The sequence below is a fragment of the Corythoichthys intestinalis genome, chromosome 11 (assembly GCF_030265065.1).
Source record: "Corythoichthys intestinalis isolate RoL2023-P3 chromosome 11, ASM3026506v1, whole genome shotgun sequence".
NCBI lineage: Eukaryota > Metazoa > Chordata > Actinopteri > Syngnathiformes > Syngnathidae > Corythoichthys > Corythoichthys intestinalis.
In genome coordinates, this window is record NC_080405.1 from 35,692,678 (window position 1) to 35,716,767 (window position 24,090).

Here is a 24,090-nt window from a genome sequence, read left to right on the forward strand (position 1 = left end):
GGCGAGAATTAATATTTTTTACATTTATCACGTTACAATATTTAACGCAATTAACGTATGCGCTGCACGACCCACTTAGGCATTGTCACGTTCAATCTATAATGGCGCCGTTTTACCCATACAGTATATAGATCTAACAGGCAGCGTAAAATGAGTAGAGTGAATTTTGGCAGCCTTTAGAGCCTTTTTTTAAACGGCTAAAGCCTTATAATCCCTCTCTCAACGATTACAATAATCGTGGGAAGCAATGTGGGGAAGAAAGGTAGTAGTTGATATTTTTCTCAACACCCTATGATATTTCCCAACGCAGAGAAGATATATCAATTGGTACCACGACACACAGTCATGGTTGCACTTCCCATCATGCATTTGGGCAGAAGTTAAATGGCTGCAGTATCATTTACTGAAAGCTCAACAAATACACTAGCTGGCATTATTTAGTCACAATATACAAAGTCACATTTATCCTTTAAGAATTACAAGTCTTTCTATCCGAGGATCCCTTTCACAGAAAGGATGTTAATAATGTAAATGCCATCTTGAGGATTTATTGTCATAATAAACAAATACAGTACTTATGTATTTGAATGTATATATTCGTCCGAGTTTTATTCATTTTTTTCTTAATGCATTGCCAAATGTATATGATCGGGAAAAATTATCGGGAATGATTGGAATTGAATCGGGAGCAAAAAAAACAAAAAACAATCGGATTGGGAAATATCGGGATCGGCAGATACTCAAACTAAAACGATCGGGATCGGATCGGGAGCAAAAAAACATGATCGGAACAACCCTAATAATAATAATAAGAATAAAACTAACAATGATAAGAACAGAGTGACCAAAGTCTGAGTAAGTTTTATGTGTATTTTGCATAGCTATTTTGATTGGGAATGCCAGTTCACTTTGCACTGTTGTTTAACTGTGTGAGAATAGGGCCTCATTACTACAGACTGAAGTGCTTTTCTTTTTGTGAACATAATTTTTTTTGGAGGGATGGGAATATTATTTTTGTTGTGCTTTCACTAAATGATACTTATGTTTATTTTGAAGGAGTTGCCGAAGCTTATGCCAATAAATGGTGCGGTCCAATGAACGCCTGTGTCCAATCGCCTTTATAACATATATATCTCTGTACATATCTTACCCAAAATACAAGAGACACATAATTGCCACTAAAAGAAAGAAAATTACAGAAATATGTGTGAAGCACAAATAGCACAAAGCAACAGCATAAACGTCTCACAACTACTAATTCTCCCACTATTAGAAGGAATAACATTAGTATGAAACGGCGCTGCCTCCAAGCGGCCGTTGGCATTCTCTTCACTCTTAATGTGCATAAATGGCGTCATTGTAATCTGTTCGAGGCAATGCGTGAGCGGGTCATTCAGTGCATGCGTTAATTGCGTCAAATATTTTAACGTGATTAATTTAAAAAATAATTACCGCCCGTTAACGCGATAAATTTGAGAGCCCTACTATTATGATATAATTATTCCAATTTTTATTCATAATTTATTTGTTTTGCTCTGTGTAATTGCTATTTGCAATAGTACCAGTAGCATTTATGAAGGATTTAGTGTCGGTTTTCGGGCTGTGGAACAAATTAATGGAATTCTAATGCATTCTTATGGGAAAGTCCTATTCGACATGCGACCATTTCGACTTACAAACAAGGTCCTGGGACCAATTAACTTCGTATGTAGAGGTACTAATGTATTACATATTTACTTCAAAAGTTGACTTCAAATTACTCAGTCCTTATTTACTTAAAATGTTGAGTTCAAGTGTTAACCCGTTTTATTGAAGTTTTCAATCAAAACTGGAAAAATCCAATGAAATTAGTTGATTTGAAATGTCAAGTTCAACCAACTTTTTGTTCCCCAGTGTATTACTGGTAAATTAATCTGATAAAACGATGCACAGATGGTCTTGTCAGTGAGTGAGTGTCCTCTTCCTGTTGCCTCACACTGCCTGTCTGCCTCTCTTCAATGGAGACTGTTTGAGAAGAGTTGGTCTCTGTCTAAATGTTTCTAATTGCCCCTAGCCACAGAGTCCTGATACAGCAACGTACTGTTTTCCCAGCAGTGTGTATGGGAACTCATCGCTCAGGTGGTGCGACCACACACATTCAGGGCACCGTATAGAGAAGGCCATTCATGATAAGTATTAGACCGATGCGAGTGAGATGATTGCAGAGAACAACTAGATTCTTGTTGGTTTATACTGTCGCTCAATAAAGTCTGCTGAAGTAAACAGCTGTATTTACTAGACAGATGTCCTCGTGCACACACACATGCATTTACACCTCCTCCTTATTCAAGCTCACAATCTTGCTGAAGCTCCAAGGCCTAATACAACTTATAGGCTAGGTTGTGAAATCCACCCAGGGCCAGGTAACAAAATACTCTCTGTGGTATCTGCCAGTGAAGGCAGGTCCATGTTGACAGATGGGCACAGCATTCCTGCAGCCGAGGCCGTGCCAACACGCTGCCAGAAGCCGTGGAGTGGAGAGGCTAAAGCATTTATTTACACCTATGTGCTTCATTTCTGTAACAACCTCAAGGCACGTACAACATGAGTTATATTTCCAAAATGCGCCTTCAAATTGGCACTTTGGGCAGTGATAGGTGCTAGTGTGGAATGAATGGGCCAGTGACGGGCCAGACGTGTCAGATTTAATTTAGTCTGCCGTAACGTTGAATGGCAGTTTTGTCATCTTGATACCTCCTTGTTAGGATCACTTCATGCAAACAAATCAAATGATATCAAGATGTAAACACGAGTTCCTGAATAAAGCCAGCTGAAAACTCATAACATTTACGACCACTTGCACAAGCAAAGAAGAACTAATGTGAGAGCAGAATCAAAGATTTGTGCTTATCCAAAGATAATAAAAAATATATACTTTTAAAAAATTGTGTCTTTTAATACCAGTGTTTTCCCCTGTACATTTTGTCCATTTGTACGTTTTTTTTTTTGTTTTTTTTTAAACATGATTTTGTCAAATGGTTGAGAAAATAAGTGTACCACTTTTGCCATATTACAATGCAATTGTGTAAATCCAGGACTGCTTCAGTTGGACTATTGGAGTGACATGATTTACAGTAATCTTGATGTACAACATAATAGTCATAAAAAAAAAAAAAAAAAAAAAAAAAAAAAAACACGTTAAAATATTTGACACAATTAACGCACATGCCCCGCTCAAACAGATTAAAATGACAGCAGTGTCACGTCTACTTGTTACTTGTGGGTTTTTTTGTGTATTGTTGCCCTCTGCTGGCGCTTGGGTGTGACTGATTTTATGGGATTCAGCACAATTAGCATTGTGCAATTATTGACATCAACAATGGTGAGCTACTAGTTTATTTTTTGATTGAAAATTTGACAAATTTTATTAAAACAAAAACATTTGGAGGTGTTATATAATATAAATATATAATATATATATATATATATATATAATATAAAATTTCTATAACTTGTACTAACATTTATCTTTTAAGAACTACAAGTCTTTCAATACCATGGATCGCTTTAAAAGAATGTTAATGTTAATGCCATCTTGCTTATTTATTGTTATAATATACAAATACAGTACTGATGTACAGTATGTTGAATGTAGTATATATCCTTCTTGTGTCTTATCTTTCCATTCCAACAAAAATTTACAGAAAAATATGGCATATTTTATTGAGGGTTTGAATTGCGATTAATTACGATTAATTAATTTTTAAGCTGTGATTAACTCGATATATATACACATATACTGTATATATATAATTAATTATTATTATTTTAAGTTAGTATGACGTAGTTAATAGGGTTATAAAAACTCATCATTCTAGATAATATTTCGATTGGTCAAGCACAAATATCATTTTACTTTAAGATATGCCGTTTTGTTAAAAGCATGAGTTTCATTCAAATACCTAAAATGTTTTGGCAACAGAATTTTTAACCACTCTTCTCCCCACCAAAACAAATCAAAATTGCATTTTATTTATGAATTGCTTTAGGTGTAATGGAATTGTTTTATAAAAGTGTGTCCATATTGTATTAAAACAATCAGGGGCCTTTAATCGAATCGCGGCAGACTTAATATTCTGTAGTTGGCCAATGACTTAATATGGTATTCTGATCAAATTGTTGATTTGCACCCCTCTAAAATGATTTCCCCATTCTTAAGGTTTCTTCATTTTTCCCTAGATGGAATTTTGAGCTTTTCCTTGTCTGACTGGGAAGATTGATCGTATGTTTATGGTAAAAGTGGGCCTTTGAAGCCTGTTGAGACACTTTTGTGATTTAGGATATCTAAATAAACGCTAGTTCAAAGAGGTATAAAAAGACAAACGAAAACCCCGAAACACAACAACTAAACACAAATGGTTTGGTATGAACAAAACACTGGACTGTCCTGAACTAAATCATTTTGAATATTTGTGGAGGAAGTCCAAAATGCTGTCTGGAAGAGGTAGCCTTCAAACCTGAGATGGCTGGAGCAGTTTACTCATGAAAGGCATTTCAACATAGGTGCACAATTCAGATTGAAGCGCAGATATATTCTACAACAGCTATACATTTGCAATTGGCAGTCAGTGAGAGAGAGATACTGTTATGGCTGTAAATTGCAATGTTTTTATAAACAATACTTTTAAAAAGTAATGAGTTACAGTTACAAATTACTTCTCCCAAAAAGTAATTGAGTTAGTAACTCAGGTACCTCATTGTAAGAGTAATTAGTTACTCAGCAAAGTAACTGATGTTACTTTTCACGTTCTACACGTTATTACCAGAGGTGGGTAGATTAGCCAAAAATTTTACTCAAGTAAAAATAGCGTTACTTAAGGAAAAGTAGTCTTCCAAAAAATGTACTCAAGTACAAGTAAAAAAGTATCCAGTGTACTCAAGTAATGAGTAACATTGTGAGTAACTGCTTATTTTTGTTTGATTTTTTTTTTTTTTTTTTAACAATGGTATTTTGTTTATCTTATCTATAAGAACTGTTGTTATTATGATACTGTACAATGACCCATTACATAACCACATTTAGCCAAAGGAAAAAAATCTTTGAGTACAGAAAAGAGAGACAAAAAGACAGAAATGAAGCATTATTCGCCCAAAGATCATGTGTGTCCTCTTGTGGAGAAAATAGTTCCTAGTTTGAATAGTGAATACTGTAGGTCCTTCATAGTTATTATTATGAAATTAAAAGTAAAACTGGGAGAGAGGTTTAAAGCTGCGCTTTCGAGTCATGTTGAGGGCAGCCCTCTGTGTAAAATAATAATTTTTTTTACGGTTCTTTAAAGACGCCACGTGATTGAACAGGCTGGCCTGATCATACAACGGCAAGCTTGTGTCTGATTGGTATAATAGAGTCATGTGATTATTGTTGCAATGCCTCATTGGTGAAATTAGTAGCGCTACTTTTGCCAATGGCATCGCTGGCAAAAAAAAAAAAAAAAAGAAAAAAAAAAAAAAAAAAATCTAATATGCTGAATAAAGAGGAAAAATGTAATGACTCTTGTGTAGCCCAAAGTAACGGAGTAAGAGTAGCATTTTTTTTCTTCACAAATCTACTCAAGTAAAAGCAAAAAGTATTGTTTACTAAAACTACTCCTAGAAGTACGTTTTTCTCAAAAAGTTACTCAATTAAATGTAATGGAGTGCATGTAACACATTACTACCCACCTCTGGTTATTACATTATACATTTTACAACATCTTTCACATAAAAGGTGTTTATATTAACTTATTGAAGTGAACTGATTTTTTCATTAAAAAAATAGGTCACACTTTAGACTTTTTTTTAACTTCACTGATCTAAGATTGTAACGGTATACGAACTTTAACTTTCAAACGCTGTGAGAAAAAAGCTTTTTTGTTTTTCGTGCTGTACTGAACCCACGCCGAACTGTGAACCCCAAACCAATGTACATACTGAACTGTGACTTGTTTGCATCGTCACACTCCTAATATAAAGATATATTTTTTGATATGCGGGGTAGGAACTGAATCTCCTGCCTTTGCTCTAATTGATTTGATTAGAAAACATCACAGAAGGTTCATTGATCTGTCATTCAAGAGATGTTTGCTGCAAGTGACTATTTTTGGTAACTAAAAAGAAAAAAAATATATAATATCGTAGTCTCGCCAACTGCAACGCCAACATGTTGATGATAATGCACACTCAGCAAGATTTTCAATAAACTGTACCCACATGGATGCCACGAAATGTGTGTAAAGAAAAGTTGCCCGAGAGTTTAAGGTTACGCTCGCCACACTAAATGCTAATGCTACAGAGAATGCGATTGCTATGCTAATGCTCCGAGCCACCTAGCCAAACATCATCGCGTTTGCAATGGCGTCACCACCCCCTTCCCTCCTCCCCTATCCTGCTCTGCACTTTCCAGGGCAGGCAGGCAGGCGGATGTGTGACAAAATCGGGCAACTTGCGCTTCATTCAACCAAATTGTTGAAACTCACTAACGCATCCCTTCACACCGTCAGTAACTGTAACGGCGTTGCAAAGATGGGAAAAGTATTTACCGTATTGGCCCGGATATAAGACGGTGTTTTTTGCATTGAAATAACACTGAAAAAGAGGGGGTTGTCTTATATTCGCGGTCTAGACATTATACCTATTCACAACGCTAGATGGCGCCAGATATCATTGAAGCGATGTTCTGTCATGACAGATCTCAGCTACTCTCCCCATTCACGACGCTAGATGGCGCCAGATATCATTGAAGCGATGTTCTGTCATGACAGAGCTCAGCTACTCTGAAGTTTAACGAGTTTGCATTATTTTATTGCAATGTTTTTCCTTATTCAGATTTGTTTCAAGACTACAGTTAGTTCGACTTCACTTTGATGGTTAATGCAGTTATTGCAATTTTGTTGTTTTATCACAATAGATTGGTTTATTTACATTTCAAAAACCAGAAGCCATTCATTTACGAATGTGATTGCACTTTAGTTTACATATTTAAATGTTCAGATATTAAGATTTGAATGAGGCAAAATAACATGCTTTTTTCTCTCAAATATATTGTTATAATTATTTGTTTCGGATGAACTGTAATTATTTTCTGTATAAAAATTAATTTGGTGTTCAAAAAGTCTTTTTTTCAAACTCAAGTTTTGAAAAAGAGGGGGTCGTCTTATAATTAGGGCTGTCTTATATTCGGGCCAATACGGTAATTAGATTAATTAAAAAAAAAAAAAAAAAACTGAAAAAAACTAACGCTGCAAGAAACGCCATTATACTCTAATGCCGTTATTAACAGCACTTGTAATTTGATTATCTGCATTTTCCTAGTTTTCACGCATCTATTTGCTTCAGAGTCAGTATATAACAGTCCGCGAACAGGCGATAAGTTAATGATAGATCAAACATTAACGAATTCAGTGAATTAAATGGCAATATATATCCAAGATGGAGGACAAGAAAGACTAAAGAATGAAAGGGCAGGGTAAGTGCAAGATTTTAACTCATTGGCTGCCATTGACGGTGATAGGAGCCATCATCCATTTTGACCTGGAGGGGCTGGCAGTGATCATCATTTTGTCCAACAGTAACAATACATAGACAATTAGCCTGGAACTCCAGACTCGCCGCTGTTCCAGCTATCGAGTATGGAACCCAGCTCCTTATTAGCGTCGAAAGTCGTCTCCACAACAACACAAGCGAACGGGAGAGCCGAGAATATGTTCCTATCCGCGGTAAATTCAGTTTTAAATGACCAAAAACACAATTAGTCGTTAAAACCAACAGTCTCTCTCGCACTGGCCATGTTGAGTAAACTTCTCTGTTCTCCGCTCTCCTCATATATTTACGTCCTCACGCTAGAGTTTCTTGTTGCTTTACCAACGTCACGTCCGCCCGTCGCTGATTGGTCCACTCCGCTGTCTGTTTGCTGTGGCTTGCTCCGCCCTGGGAATTTGATTAGCTGAACAGTCGCCAGACTCTACAGCTGGAACAGCGGTGAGTATGGAGTTCCAGGCCAATAGACAATGGCGCCGCCAGGGGTGGCCACCCCACTCGCCAACTATGTATGTCTATGCATTGTTACTGTCAGGCAAAATGATGATCATTGCCAGCCCCTCCCAGTTAAAATGGATGACGACGTCTATCATCGTCAATGGCAGCCAGTGAGTTAAAAACTTGCACTTACCCTGTCCTTATGAGTAAATAGGCCAGTAGTAGTGTAACGATACATCGATATATCAATCGTACCCTTGTATTTAAAGTGCATACGACAGGAGAAAAAAGTCTTAAATAGGATTATTATGTGAATTAGAATCATATTTTGAGACGATTCGAACATATACAACAATTTAGCAAAGCGCAGATGACGAGAAATTTGTCTTTTAATCTGCCGTTTAGCCACGCCTACCATTATACGGCTCTAGTGTCCCCAACAGGTGGATGACGTCAGCGGAGTCACGATTTCATCTGATTTAGTATACAGCCTATTGAAGGGGAATTATTCACAACGAGGAAAACGCGACGAAGATAGCCACAAATGTCATTGTTTCGGTCTCTCTTCTCCAATATTTTTTTTTACAGGATATTCTTTTTACCGAAGTATTTTTCCCCAATTGCTAAATAAATGGTATGGTAATGACAAATACTTGTGCTAAATGGAATATGAAATAATGAAAATGCATTTATTCAGTACGACATGGCAAAATTACTCCATAATGGTCAAAACTGTCGACGTCACCTTTACTATCGCACCTCCCGAACGATATTTTATGACAGCTAAATCGGGCTTATGTCATTTCCTTTCCCCGGCTTCGGAGAGTGTAAAAAAACCAAGAGGCGTGACAGCTAGCCGACATGCTAACTAGAACCGAGTGATGTTTCAAAGTCTTTGAAGCGGAAAATCACACATAACTAGCCCGGATCATTTGACATGACTACTGGGTGCCAATTGTCTTTGCCGATCGGCAAACCGCCTGGCGGAGAGCAATTTACAGCTCGTTCCCCGGAGGAGGGCGGCTGCAGTTGTGCAGTTAACGTGCAGCTAATGTGCATGAGGAGAGCTTTTTACATGCCCATCAATGATCAAACGTAAGTTGTCCTTTATTTAAAGAAAGTTTGTAGTGTTTACTTTGTAATCGCTGTATTCGCGGCTATTTTTAACACAAAGTTGCAATTTCTGATCGGGTGGAATATTTGACAGAACACCGGGCACACCAAGAGTGCAAAAGCCGAGTATAGTGCTCGCCCGGCGGGGGGATGTGCGACAAGCCGCCGGTTGTCGGCCAAGGGGACAAGGAGCATGTCAGCCACAAAATGCAAGCCACCTCCGTATTAAAATGATCCCAGTATTTGACATAATACAAAACACGATGTTTACTCTCTTCCTCGTAAGTCCCATGGTCCCACAGTAGTAGGGCTTGTTTTGGCCAATATCCACCGGTGAATGGGAACCTTTTGAAACTCCAAAAAGGCACACACGCCTCTCTCTCATACAGCAAGATTTTTCTGCAGCCATTCGGCTGGTGTGATGCGAAAAATAAACGTATTAATCCGCAAAATCAGCTGAATCCTTAGTCCTTCTCATACAACAGTGAGGCTGTATAGTGAAGAGGACTCCTTCCTCCGTACACGTCACAGCGCCCTCTTTCTCAACTCGAGACTGTTGCCGGAAGTCACTCATTTTCATGGCGTGGGGTTAAAAAAAACTAAATAAATATAGCGATCGCTTCCACACACATCCAAGCGGTCCATATCATTCAGGAGCATAAAATACCGCGTGTATTATGAAATAAACATGCTTTTTCATGTCACAGGCACTTTAATCGAACATGGCAGACTTTTCAGTTTTGTCAAAAATTGTACAGAATTGATATGGTCTTGTATCATCGTGAAATTAGTGATGATACACAAATCTGAATGCACTAATCAATTGGTTAAAGTCCAGGGGTTCCCAACCTATTCCACTAAGGCACACTGTGGGTGCAGGATTTCATTCTTACCAAACAAGATGACAACACTTTTTCCCCAATCTGGTGTTTTACAAGTGCAATCAGTTGATTGCAGTCAGGTGTGGCTTGTTTTAGCAGAAGCCTCATTGGTTCAACTGTCTCTGCTGGATCGGCTGGAACAAAAACCAGGACCCACAGTGTGCCTTGAGGACTGGGTTGAAAACCCCTGGGTTAAACAATGGTCCAATCAAATCGATCAAAACACTAAACTTGGCGTAGGTTTGGTCTCAACATTGGTAGGAACGATATAACAGCATCTTTGAAATTCTGATGTGTGATTTCATTTCACAGATTTTTCCCCCATGTCAGTTCATGTTCATGTCAGTGGACCCATTCTTGAAAAGTGCCCAGTTTTTTTTTTTTCTTTTAAATAAAGGGACTTGCACTCTGAAGCCACCGCGTTGCATCACCATAATGGACATAATCCAATCAATGATCGAAATGAGGGACAACTATCTTGGCTTCGTTGGTCCTTGTGGAGGCTGGCCTGACCGCAGTAGTTTTGCAGGTTAGCAAGTTCACACAGTTTAATGTTATGCTAACTCTTGATACAGGTTGGATTTTCAGTAGCAAAATTAGTGGTGTTTCCCCCACCTCCAAAACATTGACGTCTTTTTTCATTACTTACTTCTGCTGAACTTCTAATATTCCTCCTCTTCGCAGGGGGCGGAGGAGGCGGCATGTTGTCGACATGAATTTGTCGGGGCTGTGTGAGTGTGCGTGTTGTGTGTGGCGGGGAGGGGGGAGGCGAGTGAAATCATCAGCCAATCAAACGTACATTTGAGGGGGAAAAAAAGGACCGGAACATTCAGCAAGTGAAAAGGAATAAATGTAAGTCTGAACATAATGAAAATAATGCACTTAATAATGGTAGAGTCTATTCTGTTCTAACATCATATAGGAAGACAATCTTCATTTCTTATATAACTGAACTAATTATATAGTGCAAATAAGGTTGCTTAAAAGTTGGTGGGGAAAATTTTAGCATCCTGAAAAGTTGGTAGTGTCATGTCCCTACCGTCCCAATGCAAACCTACGCCCTTGGTTCCAGCAAAATTGTCAAAATCATCCCTTTATTGAAAATCGACCATCTTGACCTTTGATGGGTGACCTATTGCAAAACCATGCCACAGTTTTCACACTCACATTCACGACGCACCACTCACACAGCAAGGCATGGACACAATGTTCCGAGACAAACAGGGTGCCCTGCCAACTCCTGGGAGACTGTGGGATTGCAGTGATTACTCCTACTGCAATCAAACTATGGACTCGTGTGCACCGAGGAAAAGGGGAGGGGTTGGGGTGGACTAACAGAAGCACTGGAAAGTTTCACAGTAGAGGGCAAGAATAACTTGGAAAACGTGAGGGAGCTGTTGACCTCAAAATCATTGTTAAAACATGGTGTCCTCATTTAGTAATTATTCTCTTTTAGAAAGATGAGGTCAGTATGAACATTTAGCTGCAAACAAAGTGGAATTATAATGGCGGTGGTGACGACAAGAGCAACAGTATCAAAGACTGGATTGATGACTTGGATTTGCTGTCGATGTTAGGAGAAACAGCAGAACTACGTTACGTGTACGATCACATTTGCAGATCAATAATTTGAGCATTTCGATCCATCCAGAGGCTGTCTCAGGCAGTTTCTTATCAAAAAAGCCGGTAACAGCCTGAGAAAATAACATCCCAAGAATAGCCTCGTTTCCACCGAGATTTTTTCAATGTAGTACGCTACGTACCGTACTTTCCAGACCATCCCCTAAAAATACAGTGTTTCTACCGCATAGGTTATTTTTTTTGTTTGTTTTCGTTTTGGTTACTGTTTGTTCTATCGGATAACAATGTTGCGGGAATATCACATCATCCTTGAGTGTGAAAAAAGATTCCAATGGAGTAAACACAATGGAGGACGAAAAGTGCTTGGTGGTTTTCTGTCACAAAACAACAAAAGCTGGGTATCACAGCAGTATGCAGGCAGCAAAGAGGAACACAGTCTTCTGTTCTTCTTCGTTGGTCCACGGCAATCTCTAGTGTACCTTAAATGCTAGGAAAAGTTGAAAAATGCCGAATGTCCCCTATTTTGATTTTTTCGACAATTTTGCTGCTGTGTTATATACAGTGTAGTCACAGATTACTTGAAAAAGTAATTTAACTACTGATTACTTATTACCAGTGTTGGGTTTCTCACTACTTCTTCCAAAAAGTAACTGAGTTAGTAACTGAATTACTCTACTGTAAAAGTAACTTACCAGGGAAAGTATTTATTTCCGTTACTTTAAAAAGAAGTTGTATGTCAAAGAATTTGAAATTTTCTGAGCAGTATTCGAGTCAGTTGAATAGAGAAGGACAGACAGGTAGTTGTGTTATAGAACCTTGTAATATTTATTGCACCTCACCAACAACAGATTTATCCTACACTTGAAGTGCCACAAAAATAAACAGATTTGAATTGCTTACCACAGATGTCGACGTCGACCTCGTAAAGGACAACTTTTCCTCTGAATGCTCTGCCATCATATCCCTCTGCATCTGTTTTGCGTGTGTGTGTTTGCCGCACGCGCTGTTCTGGTTTGTGTGTGAAAACACCAGCTCAGAAGTTTTTTTTAAATTTATTTTTAAACGAACTTTATTAACAACAAAAACACAATCATAGGGCAAGACAATTCACATATAAACAACCAGCTCTGAAGTACGTGCGCTATTAGGCTCAAGCGTTTACGTCACAGAATGGGGGATCACGTGAGATTTGACAACAACGCAGCCATAATGGAAGCAGGTCTGGCTCGCAGGACATTAACTTGCCAGTTCGATAAAGAGATAAACTCATTACTGATGCGAAGAACAGATATGTTATATGTATATCAAACTTAAGGATGTGAACAATGTTGACCCTTACCAGCAAGCCGAAGACAAATGGAGTAAAGCCCCAAAACGTCACTGCTCTAGAGGAGAATCTGCATAGAGGAATCGGCCAAAAAAACTAGCAACAGTGTGTGAAAAGCTTGTGAAGAGTTACAGAAAACGTTTGGCCTCCGTTATATGTCCAACAAAGGGTACATAACAAAGTATTGAGATGAACTTTTGGTATTGACCAAATACTTATTTTCCACCATGATTTGCAAATAAATTCTTTAAAAATCAAACAATGTGTTTTTCTGCTTTTTTTTTTCCCCACATTCTATCTCTCATGGTTGAGGTTTACACATGTTGACAATTACAGGCCTCTCTAATATTTTCAAGTGGGAGAACTTGCACGATTAGTGGTTGACTGAATACTTATTTGCCCCACTCTATAGTCCGAAAAATACGGTAACTCCGCCTCATAGTAACGCCTCATTTAGAAATATGGTCACAGTTCGAAGTGTACCATCCACAACTTTGCAATCCAAAGGTCTACGGGCACCATGTTGGCAAACACCAATATAAAAAGCATAACAGTACACTGCATCTCAATTCCATAACTCCTTACATTAATCATACAACAACTTCTCACCCAACTCGATATAACAACACCTAACTTAAAGCTGTAATGTGAAGTAATTTCATAGCATGCCAAATAGGGTCACAATTAAAGTAATTAAACATTGTCCAACAAATAAAGCATGAAAAAATAATTTATATGTTGTATATTTGACAAAATAATCGCGTTTCCGAAGTTCGAGCCTGAAAGGGGACGAACCCGGAAGTGATACGTCACACCGAGAACAGCGATGGGAGCGCTCCATATGGCTGCCCTACAAAGCCCTTCAAACAAAGCTTCAAACAACGATATAAGTGATAGATCAAGTGCAAGTGAGGAGACCCACGTTTTTGAAGAGTTGGAGGAAGAGGAGGAGGTTGGAATTTTATGTTGGATCGTACATGTATTAGCCAGACGCTAATCAGGATGCAAACAATGTGCCCAGACTACCTGACATCGAATGGAGACAAGACTCATCGAGATTACAAGATTGGTAAGATATAGGCTGTTATTATTTTCATGATTTGAAGATGCAGGCATTTGCACATAATTTTATATTTTTGTCTATCTGATGACATTGTTTAAAAAAATAATAAACAGACTGCATTTTCATTTTGGCAAATCCGGCAGCGCTCATGCATATAAAATAATAATATAAAAACGTTGGGGGGGGGGGGGGGGGGATGAGTCGTTGTTGGCTTTCTCCACTTTATTGTGGCAACAATAAGAAAACAAAATAATAGCGGACTGCTGCCACATTCAACCGGCTAAAGATATGAAATTTAATTTTTTTGTCAAGAATCAACAACAAGTGGGACACAATCGTGAAGTGGAACAACATTTATTGGATAATTTAAACTTTTTTAACAAATAAAAAACTGAAAAGTGGGGCGTGCAATATTATTCGGCCCGTTTACTTTCAGTGCAGCAAACTCACTCCAGAAGTTCAGTGAGGAGCTCTGAATGATCCAATGTTGTCCTAAATGACCGATGAGGATAAATAGAATCCACCGGTGTGTAATCAAGTCTCCGTATAAATGCACCTGCTCTGTGATAGTCTCAGGGTTCTGCCACATTCGACCGGCTCTCGCGAAACAAACTAGAAGACTATCAAGCGATCACCATGAAAGAAACGCCGCTACAAATGCAATGCAATGCTTAAAGCATGAAGGTGGAAATATATAATACAAATACAAATACAAATAAATGTGCACAAACTCACCGGCGGTGTAAACCTGCCGCTGTCAACGCTCTGGAAGGTCGCATTTCACAGCATTCTGCCGGGGCCCTCCTCTCCAGCTGTTTGCTCGCCATTCACGCTCGTTTGCATTTGATCACTAGTCTGATACACTCCCGCTTTTTCAGTGAGGTCTTTTGTGTTTATTCGTTATTGGATCGTTTTTGTTCACCACTGTAAATAAGAGCACTGAAGCAATAGGTGTAAGTCGCCATTTCTGTTCAACCCGTTTTCTCCTGTTTTGTTTAGCATAGGAAGCTAGGTTAGTGGCAGTCTTTTCTTTTTTCTTTTTCATGATCTGGGTTTAGTTAGCGGGTGGGGTTCAAGTGTAGATGCCTTTTGTTTGTTGTTTTGGCCTGTTTTTACCCTGAAGCCACGCTTCATCCACATTTTGTACATATTCATTGCGAGTTTGATTGTTGTGTAAATAAATTTGTGCCACTTGTGAAATTGTGTGGCTCGTTTTATGTTACGCCCTTCGCGAGCCATCCTTGGGACGTAACACTAGCGAACACAACAACAACTATGCCACGACTATTGCCACGAGTTGGCTTTCGGCTAACGTCGCTAGCTTCTACTGTACATCCCACAACAGTTGGCAGCTCTGCTTTGACAAAGTCATCAGTCATCTATCCAAAAATCACACTTACTTTTTGGCAAATACTTGATCATAAGCACACCGGTTAAGGAAGCAGGCATCTTTGAAGTGTTTGCAGCAGAGAAGACTACTCGATGATGGCGTGAAATTCATTCGCTTCGTGCGAACGAATGATGTCCATTTACGTGCCCTGCTATCCTTTGGCCACTCATACAACTTTGAGTGAGAACAAAACATCGCCACACTCCGCCGTGGCATCTTACCGAGAAGCAATGCAACAAACAATATTGTTCTATGGCGGACTTCCCTCGCACTTCCCGGTGTGACGTAATTTCCGAAGATTTCCGAACATTGCCGAAGAAAAGCATTTTCGTTGTCAAGGGTGCTGCTATGGATTAAACAAAGAATCTGAAAGGGTTGTGTTAAAAAAAAAAAAAATGAAAATATGCCTATAATTGTTCAGCCATTGATATTATTCAAAAACATGGTTGGCTAACCTTAGTTCACATTTCCCCTTTAAGCGCAACAGTGTTGTCTCTGTTGCAGTAGAGGGAAAAATCTGGTCAGACATGCACGTACGCCTGTTCCAGAGTCTACAATCACAAGAATCTACATACCTCTAAATGATATCCACATTAACACATGTAATAATTAATGCATAGACTTGACTCAGTAGACTTAAAATACCAACAGAGTATAATATGTGGTACAAATGCTTTATCTGTAGTGTCTGTTTTGAGTGCCTAAAATGGATTATGACCACACCAGTATGACATTGTTGGAGCCAGGCTCTAGGATGCTTATAACAGGTAGAGAATCTGAGTACCATTTAGAAAATATGGCAAAAAAAAAGCTGGGCCTGCGGAGGCAAATATTGGATGCCACAATTTTAAGCATAGATTTGATTTAGCGAGACATGCATCAGACGGCTGTGGGTAGCCATTAAGTTTATAGCCGTGTAGCCTCTTTATAATATAATTTTTGGTTTAATAACTATAAGTCATGCTAGTTTTGCCCCAGATGTGCACTGTATAATGTAATGACGTGTGCTGCTAATCCATTTCTCTGGAGTGTTACCAATTCAATTACAGAATGGTTACACTGGTGTGCAGTATAAATGGAGACTTGGTGGTAAACCAAACACACTTTCCTGGTCAATACCACAGGTTTCAGCAGACACAAAATGGGAGTTGTGCACCACGTCTACTTATGTGGTGATTTATGGAGCTCAATTGCTTGCATCAGGCAAGAATACCAAGAAGCAAACCCAATACAACAGTTGTTTTAGGTCTTATAAAATAATTGTGAGAATTTGCCACCACAGTTGTATTGTAATTCATTTGACTTAAATAAATTGACTATTAAAGGGCAAAGGATGAACATAAGCAACTTTATACTGAGTAGAAGAAGAAAGGTATAAATAGACTTTGAGGGCGAATGTTTCTTATGAAATGGCAGGCGTTACATCATCGCCTGGGAGAGTGAAGTTGTGGCGAGTTGCTTGGCCAGCCATTATGGTTTGCACTAATGTTCTGGTTTCATAATCCAAACATACAAAAAGCTGTTATTTGCTCTCTTTTTCCCTTTAACTCAGTAATTCTGTTGCTTCTCTCGCTCTGTTTTTTACGGTGGCACAGAGGAAGATTTCAGCAGAGGAAAGATGCAGCTTTAAGTGAAGATGTGAACAACACATTCAACCCCACATGTGAGCTATTACCGCATCACATTCCATCCCGTGAATTCGACACTAAAGAGCATACCTGACTAAAGGATGCACAATTAAAATAAAAAAAAAAAAAAAAAAAAAAAAAATATATATATATATATATATATATTAGGGCTGTCAAAATTATCGCGTTAACGCGCGGTAATTAATTTTTTAAATTAATCACGTTAAAATATTTGACGCAATTAACGCACATGTCCCGCTCAGACAGTATTCTGCCTTTTGGTAAGTTTTACAGCAAGGTTTTTTGTGCTGTCCAACAGCGAACTCTTGTGGTCGCTTTGCAACATGGTTTATTGCTTTCTTGCCAGTTCAATATGGCTGCACGACGTCTCGGGCTGACGCCTACGTTGTAATGTTGTGCTTATATGATCCTTGGACAAGATTTTCCAGTAAGTATGGTTGTTGTAAAGATTGTACATATGTTAGTAAGCGAAATGTTATATTTTTTGTATGAGACGCTTTTTGTTTATGTTTAGTGAATCTGTATAGCGTGCTAAGCTAACGTAGTTGCTAATGCAATGCTTGTGTACTTTTTTTTGTAGTTTCACTACGGTCTAAAGAGGACAGTGGTTTGAGGCCATTTTATTAATAAATCAGATGAAAAAGGAAGAATTCTGCTTATTAAGGCGTCGTTCACTAGCTGTCTAGCTTTGGAAAAAGTAGACGCTTCGGAGTGAGGACAGCATAGACAGATTTAAATGACAGTAGAGTGAAATGCCCACTACAGTCCCTATGTACCGTATGTTGAATGTATATATCCATCTTGTGTCTTATCTTTCCATTCCAACAAATTATTTTACAGAATATATATATAATTTACAAAATATGGCATATTTTATAGATGGTTTGAATTGCGATTAATTACGATTAATTAATTTTTAAGCTGTAATTAACTCGATTAAAAATTTTAATCGTTTGACAGCCCTAATATATATATATATATATACATACATACATATATGCATGCTACACTGCACCTGATTGACCGTAAACTGCCGGTGATCATGATAACATAAGACATTTTTGGGGCACAGAAAGGTTATTTTAATGTCTAGTCACTTAAACACAGAAATAATGCAGATTTAAAAGATCTCAATGATCCATTCAGATATTTTTCTTTATCCTATTGGGGAGATCGCGGAAAGGTTAAACAGTCTTACATTTGTATAGCGACTTTCCACCATCAAGGTTGCCGGGCACGGCCAGACTGTTCTCCCCATATTTTTCAAGGACTGAGAGAATGGTCTGGGACCCAGCCCATTAACAGCCTCTCGTGCAAGTACAAAATCAATCGACAAATCAGATTCGTTTATTTGCGTCACTCTTCCGCCTCGGAAGTCGTCTCCACAACAACAGATGGCGAACAGGAGAGCCGAGAAAATGTTCCAATCCACGGTAAAATCAGTTTTAAATTACCAAAAACACATCGACACAAGTTATTGACAACAGTCTGTCTCGCGCTAGCCATGTTGAATAAACTCCGCTCTCCTCGTATGATTACTTCTGCGCGCAAGTCCCTTGTCCCGCCCGTCGCTGATTGGTCCACTCCGCTGTCTGTGTGATGTGGCTTGCTCCCCCCTGGAAATTTATCCGCTTAATGGTGGCCAGACTCAATAGCTGGAACAGCGTTGAGTCTGTAGTACCAGGCTACCATCAAGGTACTCTGACACTATATGCTTATTTACAGAGGTGGGTAGTAACGCATTACATTTACTCCATTACATTTACTTGTGTAACTTTTTAAGAAAAATTTTTACAAAGCCATACTTCTTACTTTTACTTGAGTAGATTTGTGGGGAAAAAAAACACTACTCTTACTGTGCTACACTAGTATGGAGGTCGATTTGTGTCTATTATTCAACCCAAAAAAAAAAAAAAAAAAGTTGCTTCAATCAAAATATATAATTTCAACCAAAGCTTAAGTCACTTTAATCAAAGAAAATGTGTTTGAATGCAAAAATAAATTTGAAACTCAAAAAAATATATTTGAAAACTATTTTTCTTTGATTTTTTTTTTTTTTTTTTTTTGATTGAAACAACTTTTTTGATTGACGAAATGTAGTTATGCATTTGGACCACATTTTGGCACGGACATTTGTGTCTTTATTATTCCTTCATGCTTTTATGCCATTGGCGAAGTCACCTGTCACTCAAACATGTCGGAAGTAGCAGCGAAGTTGAATCTTTTTTCTACTTCAAAAAAAAAAAAAAAAAAAAGTTTAAAACTTTTTGCTTTTCAAAAAAGTGACACTTCAATAAAAAGAAATCAATTTCAAATTTAAAAAAAAAAAAAAATTTTGAGACTTTTTCTTTGATTAAAATAGTTTTTTTGATTGAAGCAACTTATACTGGGATTGAAGAACTTCGACACAAATGTCCTACCCATAATATGGCCCAAACGCAAAAAGGATTGCTTCAATAAAAGAAAACAGTGTCAGACCGAGACGACGAGGTGGACTCAGTTGCGGAGTTTCGGGCAAAAAACTTTTGTTATTTTGAAAACAGAGGTTCTTCCGCTTACATGCGGGGATGAGGAAAAAGTACAAACAGAAAGCGCTCCAATGGAGGAATGAATCAGAATGACTAGAATTAAAAATAAGGTTTCAAACACAAAGCACTCCAAAAGGCAGGTAAGGCAAAAACATAAAGCGCTCCAAATGGAGGAAAAAGTCAAGCTGGCTAGGATCAAAAGTTACAAACACAAAGCGCTCCAAATGGAGGATAATGCACAGAATAACTATGATAGCTATGGCGAGCGGCTGATGTGACTGACCATGGATGAAAGACACTTCTACACAAGACAAGGGAAACTAAGGCAATATATACACAGGGGGTAATGGGGAACAGGTGGAAACAATAGGTGATTAGGTGACCAGAGGAAGGGCAAGTACGCAGACACGAGGAGGGTGAAGCCTTCAAAATAAAACAGGAAATGACATGACAGTTTCAGTTTCAATTACAAATTTTGTTCAGATGCAAGTTTATGAGTCTCAAATATTTTTTCGCATTCAAAAACTTTTTTTTTTCTATGATTGAAATGTTTTTATTTTTGATTGAAGTGATTTTAGTTTTGAAAATATCTATTCTATTCTAACTTATTTTTTGATTGAATAATAAAGACACAAATGTCTTGGCCAGAATGTGGTCCAAAGTTGTTTCAATCAAAAAAAAAAAAGCTTGACTTAAATGACAAAAAAAAAAAAAAAAATTGAAGAAAAAGTTTTCAAATACATTTTTTTGAGTTTCAAATTTATTTTTGCATTCAAACACATTTTTTTTGATTGAAGTGGCTTTTTCTTTGATTGAAAATATATATTTTGATTGAAGCACCTTTTTTTGGATTGAATAATAAAGACAAAAATCTACCTTCACACACTAGTTGTTATTTGGCGCCGAAAGGCGAAGCTCTCTATTTACCGGTCGATCTACGTTTCTACACTCAACTATGGTCACGAGCTGTGGGTCGTGACCGAAAGAAGAAGATCCTAGATACGAGCGGCCGAAATGGGTTCCTCCGTAGGGTGTCCGGGCTCTCCCTTAGAGATAAGGTGAGAAGCTCAGTCATCCGGGAGTGGCTCGGAATAGAGCCGCTGCTCCCCCTTGGTGAGGTGTTCCGGGGAGAAGCCCGAAGACACGCTGGGGGGACTATGTCTCCGGGCTGGCCTGGGAATGCCTTGGGATCCCCCAAGAAGAGCTGGAGTCCCTGCTGAAGCTGCTGCCCCCAAGACCCGACTTTGGATAAGCGGGAGAAAATGATGGATGGATAGTCGTTACATTTTTCCTCTTTATTCTACAAATTAGATTTTACTTTTTTTGTTTTCTCCTCTAGAGGTCACTCATGCTCTTTGGACGAGCAATGCTTCATTTCTGTAGATTGTTTTCTCTCGCCGGAATTCAATGATTTTTTTTTTTTTTTTTGTATTTCTTTGGCTTATCATGGTTATTGGTAACACTTTACAATAAAGGTCCCTTAATTAACATTAGTTAATGTATTTTTAGACAATAACAAATGTTTAAGTAACATTACAATAATTCATTAAATCCCTTATTTAACATTTATTAATATATTAATTAACATTAGTTAATGCATTAGGTTAGGTTATATTATATGATATAAATAATACATTACTGAACATTAATTCACATATACATTGGTGCATTAATGAATAGTTATTAATGGATACTGGTAAGTTATTATGTTATTTTAAAATGAGAAACATTGCTCTGTGAGTCCTTGGGTGCTGCTAACCTAACCTTAAGTATGGTATTATTTCACGTGAACGTACCTCATAAGTACGTATTACTTAACCTTAATTAGCCATTACTGAATGTTTATGGAACCTTATTGTAAAGTGTAACACATGTGTCCCTTAACTAAGAAATTATAAATGCTTAAGCCCCCCCCACCCCCCACCCCCCACCCCCTTAACCTTTATTAACCATTACTCAATGCTTTTTGGACCCTTATTGTAAAGTGCAGCACATGTGTCCGTTAACTAAGATATTCTAAATGCTTACGTTCCCCCCCTTAACCTTTATTAACCATTACTGAATGCTTTTTGGATCCTTATTGTAAAGTTTAGCACATGTCCCTTAACTAAGAAATTATAAATGCTTAAATTAACAAACCCTAACCCAAACCCTATATAGGCCTATATATATTGTTAATTTTACCAAACCATTAGTTACTGTTTGGTTATGCATTAACTAATGCATTAACTAATGCTTTAACTCATGTTAATTAATATATTAATAAATATTAGATAAGCAACAATATTAATTATTGTAATGTTACTTAAACATTACTTATTGTCAAAAAATGCATTAACTAATGTTAATTAAGGAACCCTTATTGTAAAGTGTGAGCTGGTTATTTAATAGGTTGCAGTATAATATAATATTAATAACAGTTTAGATGGATAACTTTGTGCTGAGAAAGAAAATACCATTGTTTACAAAAAAAAAATCCTAAGCAGTTACTCACAATGCTACTCATTACTTTAGTATTCTTTTCACCAAATCCTTTTTTATTTGTACTTGAGTACATGTTTGGATGACTACTTTTACTTGAGTAATATTATTTTGAAGTAACGCTACTCTACCCAACTCTGCTTATTTACCTAAGGATGATGCAGCATCACAAGCAATATGGGGATCAGTATCTTGCTCAAGGTCACCAAGGCAGGCAAGTGAACCCACAACCTCAGGGTTGGGGAACTACTGCTCGACCACGGATCCACGTACTTTATAGTGAGGAAGATGTCCTCTGTTGGCCTCAGCTAATGAAATAACTAAACCGTTGCCAGTGCGTGATGGTGAATGGTAGCTAAACACAGGACAAATTCAGTCACCATGCATTTATCCCTTGACAGCACAACAGTATGCTCTTTTTCAAAGACAAATAAAGTACAGCTGAATCAGCATGTTGTGACACCAGACCTGTGTCTCCCACTTGGCTCATTGCAAACAGCATATAATTCCCACTTGGAAGTAAGACACTTAGTTAGAAATGTAGCATTAACAAACATAGCCAATGGTGGTCTTTGCTTTGGAAGTGGTATTTGCTAAATAACACTCTGTGATGCTTCCCAAATTTTACATGGGAGTGCATTCACATTGGACAGATTACAAAATAAATGCAATTAAAATAATAACATTCCAAAATGGGGCTTCAAACTTGACAGCGGCACTGCATAAATAGCTCGTGTGAGTAAGCTATAAAAACAGAAAAATAGTGTGGCAACTTTGTCAACTGCTCAAAAAACAAACAGAGGTGCTGGGTTATGGGAGACATTTATTAGTACAGCACATATTTTATCTTTTTATATCCTGTTAATAGATCCAGTCCTGGAATCCTCTTCTGTCTGTACTTTGTTTTCATTTTAACAGTCAGGGGTCAAGGAGAATTATTGCTCACACATGCATCATTTGTCTTTTCTGGAAAATATTCTACAACATAAATTTGTAGTTTTAGATAATTGGGATTGAAATGGATGAGTTGACAGGCGAAGGGACTCACTGTTTTCAACTTTGTTGATGCTGCTGAAGAATTTGGAGAGTCATCGCGATTCTGCGCAGCCATAGCGCTTTTGAATATGTGTGACCAGACATAGACATTAAAATACTTGACCTGAAAGCTCCTTCATTCACTCTGCCTCGCCTACCCATAAGGGGCTGTGTGACTCAGCTTCATTTATTAGAAGTCAGTGGGAGTGAAACTCTCACTCATGCTTTTGAGCAAAAAGCCGGATTTACATTTAAAAAGTACAAAAGCTGCATCGCATACTAACAAGAAGGATTGTCTCAGGAGTGGTTTTTCGAGGATTCAAGGTAATCATTATATTTTTTGTACCATGCATGTATTTTGAAACCTCGTGAGAAAAATCAATGGGAGAAATTAGCCGCTCCAAACCTCGCAATATTTACGTAAAATAGCTGACAACTGCCCGGTTTTTGCTTTTAACCAAGAATCGAGACCGTTTTACCTCCAAATCTGTAAAGAATTGAGTGATTTAAGCATTTATTTACAAGAATTGTCAGGGTCTGCGGGCAGGCATGTGGTGTGCACCCAATTGTAGGAAAAGAGGTGACACAGACAGGCAGTGCAAAAATTATTTAATTACGGCAAACAAAACAAAAAAAAAAACTGTGGAGATCCCAAAAAACACAGAAGAACAAAACACAGGTTACTATCAAAAACTTACTGAGGGGAGCGCGAGGGCTTGGAGAAAACTGACGGGAACAGACTCGGATGTGCACATGGACATCGACAATGACGCAACAAGGAGTGAAAAGAAACTGGGAGCTTATATACACACACAGGGACAAGGGGTAACGAGACAATGAGGAACAGATGGGTGACACAGAAGGATGCAGATTGGCGGATACACTAGGAGCGGGCACAACAGGTTAAATCAATGGAGCAATCACAGGGATGCATTAGGAGGGAACCAACACAAAACCTAACAAGAATTTTGAACAGAAAAAGCCGTTTTGGCAGCCCCCTCATCATAACAAAGAGCTAACAGACTAGCATCATTCTTCGACATGTTTACA